The 15,473-nt window shown below is 50.9% G+C and overlaps 1 protein-coding gene and 1 long non-coding RNA gene across 6 annotated transcripts in view; one reads left to right on the top strand and one right to left on the bottom strand.

Moving 5' to 3' along the window:
- Nucleotides 1-3,395, bottom strand: part of LOC109271152 (uncharacterized) — an 82,140-nt gene extending 78,745 nt beyond the window's left edge. The window contains exon 1 of the long non-coding RNA XR_008421196.1: nt 1,136-3,395. This is a non-coding gene — a long non-coding RNA (uncharacterized LOC109271152). The remainder of the gene's footprint in view (nt 1-1,135) is intronic.
- PARVA (parvin alpha) overlaps nt 1-13,922 on the top strand; it is a 191,641-nt gene extending 177,719 nt beyond the window's left edge. The window contains exons 13-16 of one of the 5 annotated variants that reach the window (XR_008421193.1): nt 10,226-11,070; nt 11,843-12,326; nt 12,521-12,910; nt 13,749-13,922. The gene's annotated coding sequence lies outside the window, so the exon portion shown is untranslated. Of the gene's footprint in view, nt 1-10,225; nt 12,327-12,520; nt 12,911-13,748 lie in introns of all 5 variants that reach the window. The other 4 variants (XR_008421195.1, XR_008421194.1, XR_008421192.1 and 1 more) reach the window with 4 other exon arrangements.
- Nucleotides 13,923-15,473: the final 1,551 nt, after the last annotated feature.

Here is a 15,473-nt window from a genome sequence, read left to right as displayed (position 1 = left end):
GGCCAAACGGAGATTTACAGTCATTTGTCTCAAATCTCACTTGTTGCTGAGAAATCACTGTCTTTATTCCACAGACCGCAGATAGTGAGCCAGGACTCCAAAATCCAGTCCGGACTCCACTGCTAGTCATTTTGACTCTGTCCTTGCACTCAAAGTCTCCTTGCCTCTCCAAATCACGTCCCACTAGTGGACATTTTTATTCTTGTTCCCCAGCACGGAACTGCCACAGAAAATCACAGATTGGACACGTACCAGCTGACTCCTCAGTTGCGTTCAGATGCTCCCTGGCTTCTGTGCGTCCTCCACCATCTCTCGTGGATTCCCTTCCTCTCCCCTGAACACCTGCTCCCTATCTTCTCCCCATGCCCCTCCGCCTACTTTCTCCCCGCACCATGCCTTCACCTCTTCCTTTACCAACAACTCAAAGCTGTTGGCTTCGTGGTTTTCCCGTAGCATTTCAACATCCCACTGCGTCTCTCTTCCTCCTGCCCCAGTTCCCAGGCTGCTCCTCCTGCCGCCTGCCTCCTCCAGGACCAGCTCCCTTCTCCTCCAGCATCCTGGCTTTCACTCCAGACCATGCAGATTTCTGAGATGAAAAACAACTTGCACTTAAGCCAGTTCTCCCTCACCCTGTGCCCTGGTTCACATTTTTCCTATGACGCTTCCTCCTGGTTCCACTTCCTCCCTTTCTCCTTCCTCTCATGAACCCCCAGAAGCCACTACTAGTTTTCAGCGGCTGAAATTGCTCTCTGCGTCGTCAGCTCTTTACCCATGGGGCTGGTCCCAACCCCTCTTTTCCTGGCTCTGCAGCATCTGACCTCACTATCCATCACCTCCTACCAGGAGCTCAGCCCCCAAGGTTTCACAGACGCCACGCTTTTCTGCTTCTCTCCCACCCGCTGGCTGCTGCCGTTTGCACCCAGGTGGGCTCTTTGCCTCTCCCCAGATGTGAACACCACCTAGGTGCATCCTCCACACTTCTTAGGTCTCTGCCCAGCTTCTGTGATGGCCTGCTCTCCCCCCAGCCCCAGTATCTCACCCAGCTCGTTGGGCATTTCCAGCTTCACATCTCCCCATGACTGGGCTACCCCAAGTGCAACTTAGCATGCCCATGCTGAATTTTTATCCTCCATACCTGCTCCTTCTTTAGATGTCCGTCGTCCCTCCTGGGGGTGCCATCTCCTACCCAGGCACCCTCGCTCTCAGAGGCACAAAGGAGTTCTGAGTTTTCTCCTCCCCCCTCCTCTGACCTTCCCCTCCACCACAGCCAATCAGTTCTGTTGATTGCTTCTTCATGAACCACCTGTTTTGCACTGATCTCCGCTTCAGGCCCCAATCATTCCCCTAATTTAGGCCCTATCCTTTCATGCCTGGATATTGCAATGACCTCTTAACTAGATTCGCTTTGGGATAATCCATCCTGCACCTGTTCCCTGCTTCACTATCTTGAAACACAGCTCCGATAATCTCCCACTCCTCTCAAACAGTCCCAACAGCGGTGCTTACCGAGCACTTAGTGTGGACTTCCTACAAATAATCTCATTGAATCCTCTCAACAAGCCTGTGACATACTATTACCATCCTTGTTTTATAAAGGAAAAAGTAAAGGTGCAGAGGTTCGATACTTGATACAGGTCATATGCCTCGTGGGTGACAGAACTGGGCTCTGGGCAGTCTGGCTCTAGAGTTCAAGTTCTAACGTCTTGAATTCACTAGATCTTCCTCAGTACCCTCCATGGTTTCCATCATCCAGAGACCAGAATTTCTTTGCCTGCCCATAGAACCTGCTAGAATCCGGTTCCACGCTGCCTGACCAATCACTAACGCTTTGCATCCAGACAGACCCGTCTGCTTGCCAGAGGCCCTCTGCTTCCTGCCAGCAGCTGGTCTCCTTTGCCTTGTTTTGAAAAGGAATTCCTGAAGCAACCAGGCTCCGACTGATAAGGTTGTCATTCATTTATTCTTCATTTGTTCAAGAAAGACAGTGCCGGACACTGTGCTAGGTACACAATACCACAGAGAACAAAACAGGCATGCCCTCATCCCCATGTGTGTACAGTCTAGTGACTTCCAAGCCCTGCTCCTTTCCCCTGGCCCCCGGTTTAGACCCCACACAGAACCCACGCTTCTGCTCTGCTTGACCCCCTCCAACTGCAGTCCCTGCTGGGATCCTGCTAATCCCCTCGTCTCTGGGATCAGACCCCGTCTGGTTGTGCCAGGTAGAACCCACATTTTTCCAAAGCTGAGGGTGTTGCCCGGGGACAGATGCTCCCACTCAGGAAAGCTCAGCTCCAAGCCCCTTCCTGGTCAAGAGGCTTTGATTCAGAGATGAGCCCCAGAAGTCAAGGAAAGACTGTAGACAAACCCTTGTGGCCTCCAACCATGTGTTAGGCACATCATTGGCTTTTGCAGAGAACTCAGCAGCTACTCTCATGTAGGTGCTATTTTTATCCCTATTTTTACAGAGGAGAAAACAGAGGTTCTAAAAGGCTCACTAGCCAGGACTCAAAACCAGCTCTGACTCTGAAATCTTCATTCTCCCCACAATTCCCTGCTGTCTCCATGTTCCTATAATCCCAGTTTCTCAGGGCCACACAGGCTAGAAACGGGTCAAGAGCAGTTATCGATGGGGTTTAACTCCAACTGTGTTCCTTTTAACATCTCAAATACTGTGTTTCCTCTTGACTTTATTTTATGTATTTATCTAGTTGGTTGGCAGAGGGGGAATGGTGAAGCTTTCCTTAATAGGAAACTCTGAAGTTGAATCAAGAAAGATGGAACAAAACTCCAAAGGTGTTCTTTTGAAGGTCCGTTCTGTTGTCTTTTCTTGCCAAGCACTTGGTTATGCGGGGTGCTCTGGGAAGGGGCGCAGGTGTTAACAGCTGAGGGAGCCTCGCTTTTTCTCCAGCAAAGAAGTGGCGTGCTTTTGCCCTGGAGTGGGGATTTAGGGGGACTGTCCCACTCTGGGCAGAAAGCAGGAGACAGGCTGAGTCTGGAGGGAGGAAAAGAGCCTGAGGGCTAGGGAGGCTGAGCGCTGCTGTGCCCAGAGAAGCAGCCAGAACTGCTGAGGTCTCACAGGTGAGGCTCACACAGGCTGGAAAACAGTTCAGGCAGGAGGACTCCAGCAGGTAGGGCTGAGCCCGGGCAGGAAGCGAGGCTTGAGATCAGAGGGAGTGGCATCATTCACAGAGGGGGCTGAGCAGAAAGCCTTGGAGCCCCATGGGGGGGAACCACAGGGCCGGTGTTGAGGCAGGAGCTCAGGCCTGGGAGCTGATCAAAAGAGCCAGGAGGAGGGCGTCACCATCAAAGTGCCCAGATCCTCCAACTAGACACTGGGTCTTTAATAACCACGCCTTTCCAGGGCCGCCTGCGATCCCTCCCGCCACCCTTTCCAATCTTCCTTCCCTACCCGCCCCCACCCTGCAGCCAGGGGATGGCTCTGGCATCTGCTTCAGGGAATATCTATGGGCCCAGTGGCAGTGAACTAAAGAAACGTGGTGACAGCCATCCTGGCCCACAGTCCAGGCCCAGCCTGGCCACCCTGCAGAGAGCACATAATTCTGTTGGCATCACCTGTGCTCGTGTGTGAACGGACTCCACTGAAAGTTGCTGCTTCTTCCACTCCCAACCAGGATTACTCACACAGGCCTCTGCATGAACGCTGTTTTGATGCATATTTACAATAACGCACCGATGAACACTGACAATAACTCCGTGAAGTATTTCAAAATGGAACTCTAGGGAAAAGCAAGCAGGCCATCTAGCAGACATCTTCTTTTACATTATCCCAAAGTGTCAGGGAGTCAAGTTACACAGACCCAGGAGAGACCCAAACAGGAGTGCACAAGCACATAGTTTAGGTACAGCCAGGGGTGCCTGGCGTCTGACTTCAGCTCAGGTCATGATCTCACGGTTCAGGAGTTCGAGCCCCACATTGGGATCTCTGCTCTCAGCACAGAGCCTGCTTCAGATCCTGTTCTCCCCTCTCTCCGCCCCTGCTCCATTTGCGTTTTTTTCTCTCAATAAATAAATAAACATTAAAAAATAAATAGGTACAGCCAGAACCCCTGGGAACTTCTAGTTAGAGCACAGCACCTGGGATCAAGGCCTGGCGCTCTCTAGCTGTGTGCTATTGGGCAAGTCACTTTACCTCTCTGAGCCTCGTTCTTTGTAGTGAGATATGGGGGCGGGGGGGGGGGGGGCTTGTCACATGTTAAGGATGAGGCTCGGTTCTGCTTGCCTGACTCAAGTGTCTCCTTCCCACCTCACACTCTTCAGGCTTGAAGCTGTGCTCCAACTACGTTAGTAACCATCCCAGTCTGAGCAGACCCATTGCATCACCCGGTGCTGGTCAGGGGGACTGAACGGTAGTGTTGCTGTGGACATTGGGTAAAGCTGAGTGTTCCACGTTAAATATGAATTCTTACTGCTAGGACCAGGGCTGGCAAACAGCATCATGCTTACTCTGCTCCTCACACAACTGTGGCAGACATTACTAATCAATCCCACACTCTTCCCCGGCCAGTGATGTCTGCAGTGGAGTGGGAGGGAAGTGGGAGTATAGAAAGGAAAGCTATTTGCCATTGTGGACAGAATTTATAGCTTAGGACACCAATGCAGGGCTCCAAATCACTGCCTGAATGCTAATCACTGGCTCTGTGTGGGCCAATTAGCTGCAACTGGGGTTAAAGACCAGAGGCAGAATCTGTAAGAAGAGAGTAGCTACCGTTCAAACTCAAGAGAAACAGTTACTAGGAAAAAGCATGCGTGTTATTCTGCTCAGATAGATTTTTCTCCTCTAGACAAGCCACTACGCTAGGTTCTCAGGGGTGGCAAGCCATGTGAAAAATGAGCAAAAAACCCGAGATGTGACCAAGACGACCCTCTAGAAAGGGCTAGAACCATCCGACTCCAGTTTCTATGCTTTTTCCCTTCAGGAAGGCAGCAAGGTTTGCAAATACCCATGTGTTAGGCAGCCAACCTCATGGAGGCCATGACCCTGCAGCCAGAGGGCAGCCCTGAAAAGTGAGACCCAGGGAGTCCTTGGCCAGGATCTAAGAGCTGAGAAGCAACCACAATGAAATCCAGAAAGCTTCTTTAGAGACGCCTGCAGTTTGGGAACAATCCTGCTAAGTCATAAATGCTTCGAATTCCTCAGCTTTTGCCTTCAGAATTTCTGGCAGCTGAGGACGAGTGTTCAGGGACAGACACCGATTCTCCTCTGCTGGGGAAGGCCAGGCCAGGCCAGCCCGGGGTCCACGAAGCCAGCAGACGGAGCCTCTCCTCTAGACACGTCCGGGAGAAGGGAGGGCTGTTGCTGCAGGTGCTGTGGCACCCACTCCGATGCCCCTCAGGACCCGCACTCATTCCCCCCTGCTCCCCACCCCCCACAGTCGTTCACACTGCCAAGGAAGCTGCCGGTCCGAGTCTCAGCCCCTCCCCCCAACCCGGGACACATCAACCGGTACTTAGCTTCCATCCGGGGCATCTCTCATCTCGGCGGTGCTCCGGTGAGAGGGTGGAGTCCCTCTGGCAGGCCCCCGGCAGGCTGGCTTCTCTCCTCCCTCCACCAAAACTGCTGCCAACTCCCAGGTGTTGACCCTCATGGCTGTTGGTCCTGCGATCTGTGCTCCCGGAAGGTAGAGCTCATTCCCTCACAGGCGCTCCGGCCATCACGTCTGCCTCCCACCGCCCACCCGGCATCTCCAAGCCCGCAGCCCAGGACCGCGGCCTGCTGCAGCGGGAACATGGAAGGAAGATTCACGGGGTCTAGATGCCCACGGCACGGGAAAATCACCGCATCCAGCCCTGCCAGCTCGCCAGTGGACAGCCAGCCCAGGGCCACCCACAGAGCTGGCTGGTGGCTAAGCTGGCCCCGGGGGCCTTTGACCTCACGGCCCTCCACTTCTGTGGAGTTGCTAACATGCTTGCTACCCACTCTGTATGCAAGCGTTTCTCCGCATCTATGAGGGAGGGGTTAGCGGCACCGCGTTTCACAGATGTCGTAACTGAGTTGCTCGAGGTTGCGCAGCTCAGTGGTGACGGAGGCAAATCCCAGCCCGGGTCTGTGCCACTCTCGAGCCCGTGATCTTTCTAGCCACACGGCCTCTAGCTCCTGTGGGCAGGCGGGGTCTCTGGGTGGTTTATGACACAGTCATGGGGCCCACATGGGTCCTGGGCTAAATGTGGCCCGTGTGCCGAGCCCCTCCCCTGCAGGTCAAGTTCCCGCTCATTCCTCGGGGCAGCCCTGCCAACTGCCATTCCAGCCCAGGGGGGCCAGAGCGTGGAGTCGGGATTTAAGCCAAGTGCCCAGTGGGTCCCCAGGGATGTCCCCAAAGGGGACAGAAATAGGTCACACCCATGCTCTCTATACTAGATGAAGTTGGAATTGTTGCGACTCAGGACGTGCCTCGTTGAGGAGGCCGTAGGATCCTCCCAGGATGACACAGGATGAGGAAGATATGAATAGAAAAGCCTCGTGGGGGGCTCCTGGGTGGCGCAGTCGGTTAAGCGTCCGACTTCAGCCAGGTCACGATCTCGCGGTCCGTGAGTTCTGAGTTCGAGCCCCGCGTCAGGCTCTGGGCTGATGGCTCGGAGCCTGGATCCTGTTTCCCATTCTGTGTCTCCCTCTCTCTCTGCCCCTCCCCCGTTCATGCTCTGTCTCTCTCTGTCCCAAAAATAAATAAAAAACGTTGAAAAAAAAAAAAAAAGAAAAGCCTCGTGGTCTACCAGCCGGGGGAGAGAAGAGAGGGATTACCTCTGCACAGGGGAACAAGGGAAATGGGCAGGAAACCAGGAGGGCAGGCCTACCAGGCCCTGTAGGCTTCTGCTCCGCTCCCGCATGTGTAAGCACACCTCTGGGTCCTGTGCACCTCAGGCAATGAGGCCGCTACCCGCAAGTTCAGCCTCCTCAGGCCCTGGGCCCCCAGGAGACCCTCGGTGCCCCAGTGATATTACTTTACTCATGCCTAGTGGCTGAGGCTTAAAAGGCTGGGGGTCTGAGCACTGGCCTATCGCCATTCCCCCAACACACCAGCGTTCTGCCTCAGTTTCCTTTCCTGGCACTCTTATTTTCCCAGCAGAATTATTGCTGCTCATGAGTCCAACCTGCCCTCCTGTGGTTCTGACATCGCACCCAGCCCGGGCTCCCTTCTGTCGGAGTCAGGAGTAAGGGATGTCAGTATCTCTGCTCCAAAGCACAGCCACGGCTTGTGGTCCTCCTCAAGGGGATAGAGCTCCCAGAACTTTGCCACTGTGGATGATGGCAGAGCTCTGGGGATCAGTAGCCCAACCATAAAGGGTGGTCAGAGGCAGGTAGCACTGTGGCTTCTGAAACTCAGACAAGGTGCAGGTGGGGTGGACCTGAGAAGAGCCAAGAGTAGTCCCCAAAAAGTGACCCAGGGTAGGCAACGGTGTATCCCAGGAGTGAGTGCAGGAGACCTGTGCTCAGTCTTGGACAGAAGGGTTCAGGCAAGGGGGCGGGACTGGCCCAGGAGTCCTGTGACTCCTGTTCAAAAGCCAGCTCCGCCACTCAGTTGCCAAGGGACCTTGGGTGGGTCACTTCACCTCTGTCTCAGGTGAGCCCCTGCAGGAAATGGATGGACCACTCCAATGAGTCAGAAAGATGAACAATGGGACTGTGCATGAGAATTTAATGAAGGAATGGTTTTCAAAGTTGGGGGCAGGGCTGAGGGTGGTGATGCACTGGAGTCCAGCTGCACTGGGCAACGGGTACCATGCCAGGGCCAGGGGCAGAGGGGTTTTGTGGGGACCCAACAAGATCTATAGCTACAAGGAAGGGCCGCTGGACAGGAGCTGTGGCTTTTGGTGAAGGAGTCTACTCACTACCGCCAAACTGAGGCCAGGCAGGGAGGAAGCAGGGGAGTGTGAACACCCTCCTTTCTCCTCCAGCCCTACAGTCTCCTGCCCAGAGGCCAGGGGGGCCCAGCAGCTTCCTGAGGGCACAGAGAAGGAGAGACAAAGTCTGAAAGCAGGCCCGCAGGGGAAGACAGAAAACAGCCAACACACACTCTGGGAAAACAGGTTCTTACCCCAAAAAGAAGGAAAAGATACCTATCCTGCTTACCTCCAAGGAAGCTATGAGGATCCGGCAGGAGGTTCAAGCTCCAGGGGAGGGGGACTGGGTGACTTCTGAAGTCGCTTTCAGCTCTCAGAGCCTAGGAATCTCAGCAAATAAAATCCGTAGTACTGAGAATCTCTGAGCAGAGCACATGCGGCAGAAGAGAAAAGTCTGGGGAAGCTCAGTAGAGCCAGTCTGGAGCCACAACAGAGTTCAAGCTTGAGTTTGAGCTTAAGTAGCCACTACGGTTGGAACCAATGTCCTCAGGAGATGGTATACGCAAAAGTATAGGTGTGGTGAAAAGGCCAGGTTCAAATTCTGACTTTGCCACTTACTAGCCGTAGAAGGAAAGGTACTAAATCCTTCTAACTATCCTGAACTGTTCAAATGGGAATACACTCTCACAGGCTTGTTATAAGGATTGAATTCAAAGAGATGATATGTCACCATGCCTGGCATACAATGCATTCTCATGAAATAGGGGCTCTTTCCTTTCTTAGGGACACAGGACATGGGAGGAAACAGCACAGCCGTAGCGAGACGCGGTGGAAATAAAAGTGAAAAAGCAAGTAAGCTCAGTATGTCTCAGGAAGCAGGTTGCCCATGAAACCAGTCCCCCCAAAGAAGGTCTGGGAAGGTCCCCAAGAAACCCAGAAATGCTGGAAGACAAGTAACATGAGACCACAGAGTGACCCCATGTGACTGTCCACAGATGACTCAGCCTCGGGTGGAACAGGACTGTCCGTGGTCCAAAGCACGTACCAGCCAAAGCCCTGGGTCCCCCTGGCAGCTGGCTCATCATGTCTCAGTGAACGCATGTGTCTTCAAAGGACATCCAGTGGCTTCCAGGTACCCTGGTGCTTAGGACAGGCATGGAGGGTAAAGCCCTGAGCACATGCCCTCCTCTGGGTGAGGTGCCAGCTCATTAGTTGAATGAGGCACGTGGGTACCGAAGCAGCAGCCCTGGACAGAGCCTGCAGTTCTGGGTTCAGTTCCAACTCTCCTACTAGTTGTGGCTTCTCCCTGAATCTCCTTCTCTCTTCTCTCATCTGCAGAATAAGTGGTAATAGTCTCCCGGAGGAGTCAGACAGAACACATTGCTGGGGGGGGAGGGGGCAGGAAGGAGGGGGTTCCTGGGTGGCTTGGTCAGTTAAGCGTCCGACCTTTGATTTCAGCTCAGGTCATGATCTCGGGGTTCATGAATTCGAGCCCTATGTTGGGCTCTGAACTGACAGTGTGGAGCCTGTTTGGGATTCTCTCTCTCCCCCCCTCTCTCTCTGCTCCTCCCCCACTCTGGCTCTCTCTCTTTCCAAATAAACAAATACAATTTAAAAAAAAAAAGCAAAAGAAAGAAAGAGCACATGGAACACGGAAGAGCGTACGTGCCCAAGCATGTGGCATGATCGAACCATTGCTCGCCATTGCTTGCAGCTGTCCCCAAGACAGCTGCTGCAGAGAAGCCACAGTGAAGAAATGACTCCTCCTATCAAAGACCCCATCAAAGAGCTAACTCTTGCCCAACTTGGAGCAGGAGGGAGCACACGCTGATTGGAACTGAGAACACAGACATCCAGGCCCCAAACTCTAAGAGCCATGGTCACGGAGAGAAAAGTCACTTGGGGATTTGGGGTGGTACCAGTGGGGCAAACGGATTAGACAGAAGTGACCTCCATGGTAACTAATTCCCCCAAGACTGTTCCCATAGCAAAACGAACCACTGCACGTCTACAGAAGGGGCATCTCAGTGATCAGGAGTATGGTCCAAGGCTTGGGATTACAGGAGCTAAAAGGAGTATAACCTGCCTGAGTCTGGTGTTCTAGAAAGAATCACTAACTGGGTGCAGTTCTCATTGCACAATGTGGGACCAGTCCTTCTCAGCAAACCTTTCTGTTACCCTTCGAAGAGCTCTGGGTATTTGTGGTGAGGGGAGCCAAGTAGGTAGACTCTATCTGTAAGCTTGATGATACTATTCTCACGATAGGCTAAGTGAAGCAGCCCCCACTTCCTACTCTTTGTTGGGAAAAAAAGACATCTGAGGTAGGTTGGTTCCCCTCTGGGAGTGCTTCTTAGGACACCAGCTGCCAGAACAATTCCTGGCTCCTTTCCAGCACTCAAGAAATGTTCATGGTATCGTTCTTCCATAGGATGCATGGCCATCCACACCCAGGAAGACTGACACTCAAGCCTAATATCTGTGTCCGACTCCTTAAAGAAGGACTCCTTCTGGAAGCAGCCTGGACCCAAAGCCTTCAACAGCACCAAGGTTCCAGGCCCCAGCACATCTTAAAGGAGACGGCCCAGGACCCAGGACTTCTGGAACTCAGCCCAGGAGTCAGCAGGGGCAATCTAGACCTTTCTGGGTCTATGGCCTCCTTGCCCCATGTCCCATGCCCCATTGCTTCTATTCCAGCTCTCTGGACCCAGTTGACAAGGGACAGCTTTTCCTTCAGTTCCTGAGTGTCACAGCTGCTCCAGATACCAGGCCAGGATCTGGGGATCGAAAAAGGCTTAAGACTCAGTCCTTGCCCCCAAAATGCTATCCTAGCACCTGTAAATAGGTGTGAATGGGAACAGAAAGTACAGAGTAGGAGCAAATGTTGAAAGAACAGGAGCTGAGTCATGAAGGACCCCGAATGTCAAGCTAAGGGACTCTTTGTCCCACATTCAGGGACCAGAGACAGTCTCAAAGGTTGACTAAGTGGGGAAGGGATAGGACCAGGTGCGCTCAGGCAGAGAGGGAAAGAGGGGTCCCACGCTCCCTGAGACATGGCTCCCTAGCCACCAGAAATGCCAAAGGGCATGTCAGCTTCTCCCCTCACAGAGTCCAGGTGCCAGGCTGGCTTTGCCCTTGCTCTCTGGCTTACTTTAACCCCAGGCCCCTCACCCTTCTTGCCAGCATGACCAGGGGATTTGGATCATCTTGTTGAAGACCCAGAAGTCTCCTAGACATCACAGTAATGCAAACGTTAGATCACTGGCTTGGAGACAGGTGAGTTGGGTTCTAGCACCAAATTTCCTTTCTCAATGACCCTGAACAGGTCATGACGCCTCTCTGAGCTGGGTTCTCTTTCCATAGAATAGCTTCACTCATTGCTGTGAGAGTACAACGAGATCATGTGTGTCAAGGCAGCTAGCGTGTGGCCTGGGGACCCAGAAAGAGGTCAATTAATGCTTGCTGAATGTGAACCTGTCTAGCAGTTCAGGCTGGGGTCTTTGAGAGAAGAAACCCAGCCAGGCCCAGCCCAGCAGGAGAAAAGTTCCCTAACAGGGAGAATTCCAGGGATCACCAGTATTCTGAGACCATATCAGGCAGTGCTCTGACCCCTCTGCTGTCCTGGGGTAGGGTGGGAGGGACCAGGGCTCCACTCCAAAGGTTTATAGGCTATTAATAGCTGGTGGCAGTGGGGCTGCAGGCCACTGTCCAAGGGACTCCTCTTTCCCCTCTGCTCTCAGCTGTGCTGTTCTTTAGAAGCACTTAGGAAGATCTGTGTTATTTAGAAAAGCTGGTAGGGGAAAGAGCATGAAATCTTGCCTGGAAAAGACCACCACTTTCCCCAAATTGTTTGTTTCCCAACAGACGTCTTTATATTTCATTTCTCTGCTTCCAGTAAGGCAAACAAATGCTTTTCATTTGCCCTTTGCTTTGTATTTTTCTTTAAAGTAATTATCTATAAATAGGAGTTCACACTGAAAAGCACATGGACGTTTCCTCATTTAATCCTTATCCTAAGGTAGGGGCTACCTTTATTCCCATTTTACAGGTAAGAACACTGAGGTTATGTGATTCAGCCAGAGCTGCAGGACTGGAAATGGAATCACCAGCACCCAACTCAGGATGCCTGCCTCCAAGTCCTGCACTCTTTCTAGTGCCCCAAACTACCTCTCGATCTCCCTGAGGAAGTCTTGCTAGCTCCCCACAAGAGTTTTCCTCTTTTCCTCTCTGAAAAGCACAGGAGCAGAGAATTCCAGAGTTTGAAAGGACCTGCTGCATTCCCACACAAGGAAAGAACCCCTCCCACGGTATTCGTGGCGGACGCACACGTCCTGTTTCCCGGAAGGGGAAGTGCGGTGGCCCAACAATAACAAGGCCGTGATGGAGTGGATTATCTAGGTGGCATTCGCCACTAAATCATAAGGAAAACCCATCTATGGAACAAGAAAACCAGCACCGGTTAATTCAGAGGCTCCATGATGTCATCGGGGACCCAGGTTCTTTCCCGCATTCAGCTCTGTCACCCTTAGGAGGTGGGTGTTTCTCCACAAGGGCTTGTAATGGCTGTCTCCCTTGCAGGCTTCCCAGGCAGTCTAAGCAATAGCGGTGGATAGCAGACGGGTTTTTGGTGGTGTTGTTTTTTGGGGTTTTTTGTTTTTTTGTTTTTCGTGAAAGAGGGGTGTTTGTGTGTTTAACCTACGTGTCTTCTTCTTCCTCCTTTTTAAAGCAAATAAAACTCTCCTGGCCTCCATTAGAGACATTTCCTCATGTCTCCTTGGCCAGGACTGAGCCTCATGACCACCCTCAAGCTACTCACAGGCAAAGGGAATGAGATGCCCAGAAACACTGGCCTGAAGAATGAAGACTGTGCCCCCCTGAATCATAGAGAGGAGGCTTGGAGCCCTAAGTACAACCAGGGTTCTGTCTGCAAGCAAAAAGAGGAGAAGGGCTTAGAGGAGCTCACCAACCCTCTCTGACCTTGGAAAATGCTGTTTTCTCTGATTTGCTGGTGAAAACCACTGAGGTTGAAAAGTGACTTGGATCCTTGTCGCTGAACTTTGCCCTGCATCTCATTCACTTGTATAATCCCAAGAGGATTAAAAACAATGCTTTACATGTAGGTGCTCAACCAACCAGCTCAGTTTAATCCAAAGAACGTTTAGGGCTTGCCTGCTACATGCCAAGTGCTTTGTGGTGTGCTGGAGATGCAAAGATGATCCAGTCAGAGTCTCTATCCTTGAGCACTACAATCTGGTAGTGCTTTTAGTTATCATTATCATTATTAATAAATAGTACTATTTATTAATAGTACAGGTACAAGAATAGTACTATTCTTATTATTTTCAACCAACATTTACTCAGCACACATAATGTGCTAGACATTTGGAAATATATAACATTCATGCCAGGGCTCAGGATAATTTTTATATCCCAATTGGCAGAAAAGAACACTTAGGGACAAGGAGTTACTTGCCCAAAGTCTCACAGCTCATGGGTGTCAGACACAAGAAGAAACTCAGGTGCACCTAAGTCAAAGACCACCTTCTTTCTGCCGATTGTATTCTCTGCACCTCTCAAAAATTGAATGCTCTAGCTTACCAATAATATATATACATATATATATATATATATATATATATATATATATATATATGTATATATATAACACGTTAAGCCAATATATGGATAGGTAGATCTCAAAAGTTGTTTTAAGATGTATTTTCATTAGTCTCTCCTTGTCTATTTTGCTCTACTCAGTGGAGATTGCCCTTCCCCTACAAGGAGATGCAAAACTGGGCAGTTTTGTCATTTTCTTCTGGCTTCTTATACCTCACATTATGTTTCCAACAAAATAGTTAAGAGGTTAAAATGTCTCCTTCCCCTGTGCTGGAGACTTATGCCAGGAAGAACCCACCATCAGGGGAGTAAGACGCTTCTTCTCCTTTACTTTTTAGATAATGAATTTTCCTCAGGTCAGATTCACTGGGGAGTTATTTCTGGAATCCAGCAATTCCTCCATTTTGAATGCCAGACCTTTGTTATCACCAGCCTTCTGGAGCTGCCTCAGGATGATATAAAGAACCTGTTCTAAGATGCCACGGGTGAAAATAAAAGACATTTGTTAGCCAGCTGTGCTCAGAAGTGTCCTTCCTGACGCATCAGGTGGTTCAGGACATGAACACAGCTCCACTATGAACCCATGGTCCTCCTTTTCACCAACACGAGCTGCTGGATGTTGCTGAGGTGGACTCTGCTCAGAGTCCCATCTTCCTCTCTGGGTCGAGGACACTTCGTGCCCTAAACTAGATCTGCTGCCATCCTCCTGGGAGCCCAGAATTTGGGAGTCAGGCAGTGAGCCCCCATCTGGCCCAGGAAGCCTATTTTAAAGAAATTATAAGAAATTCATGGGGCACCTGGGCAGCTCAGTTGGTTAAGCGTCTGACTCTTGATTTCAGCTCAGGTCATGATCTCATGGTTGGTGAGGTCCATCCCTGTGCCGAGCTCCGGGCTGACAGTGGGCTGCTTGGGATGCTCTCTCGCCTTCTCTCTCTCTCTGCCCCTCCCCTGTTCTCTCCCTCTCTCTCTCTGTCTCAAAATAAATAAATAAACTTAAAAAAAAAAAAAAAGAAATGCAATAACCATCCCTCCCTAAGCCTGTCACTTTTTTCTACATGTTCTACCCATCTACCTCTGCCTTCTTTCTCACCAGGATCTCAGTTTCCTCCCATTAGTTCACCTTATTTTTTCTTGTCCCAGTCTCTTTTCCTGGACTCTAAATAAAGCCTTCTTGCTCATGGCCAGCTCTGTAGTATAGCAAGAACCAGCAGAGGCCTGAGATTCGGGCCATAGCCAGGTTCAAATGCAGGCACTTCTACTTACCAGCTATGAATCCTAAGGTAGAGACTCAACCTTCCTGAGACCCAATTTCCTCTTTAGCAAAATAGGAATAATAGTTCCTACTTCATAGTGCTATTGGTGGATTAACTGGAATCTTTCATGTAGGAAGCCTGGCATATTGTCAGATACACAATCCCTATTAGTCGGCATTACACCACATAGCCCACGTAAGCAGACTCATTGGTGCTCAACAGAGCTTTCTTGAATTAACCTGAAATAAACATTTTCTAGATTTCCAGGCTCCCCGGAAGAATTTCCTCCACTACCCCTATCTCAGTTAAAAAAAAAAAAATCAGTGCCTGGCTGGCTCAATTGGTAGTACACACAACTCGTAATCTCGGGGTTGCGGGTTTGAGCCCCATCTTGGATGCAGAGATTACTTGAAAAAATCTTTAAAAATTAAAATAGTTTTTAAAAAAACAGAAGCTTGAAAAGTGGAGGAGGGATTGGAGAGAGGGCAATGAAGTAAGCCGGATGCAAGAGCCTGGATTGCCTTTGGCTCAGTCTGGGTTTGAGGGAAACCTGGAATTACTGCGATTTCATCACAGCAGCTGGTCCAAGATAAACCTGCCAGAACTGCTCAGAGGCCAGATCTGGATTGCAGTGATAGCTGGGGCCTGCTGAGAAGCAAGGAAAAACTATTTATCTGACATTTTTTCAACCCCAACCAAGAATTTTCTTTGGCTCAAGATGCCGCTGGGACCGGTTTTCATTTGCATGGATCTCATATGAGGATCCATGCCTCTGACGGGGGAAGACTTCTTAGAAAGACTTCCATTCCC

This window comes from Panthera pardus, unplaced genomic scaffold, assembly GCF_024362965.1.
Source record: "Panthera pardus isolate Hobbes unplaced genomic scaffold, ASM2436296v1 HiC_scaffold_12, whole genome shotgun sequence".
Classification (NCBI taxonomy): domain Eukaryota; kingdom Metazoa; phylum Chordata; class Mammalia; order Carnivora; family Felidae; genus Panthera; species Panthera pardus.
This window is presented reverse-complemented; position numbering and strand designations above follow the sequence as displayed.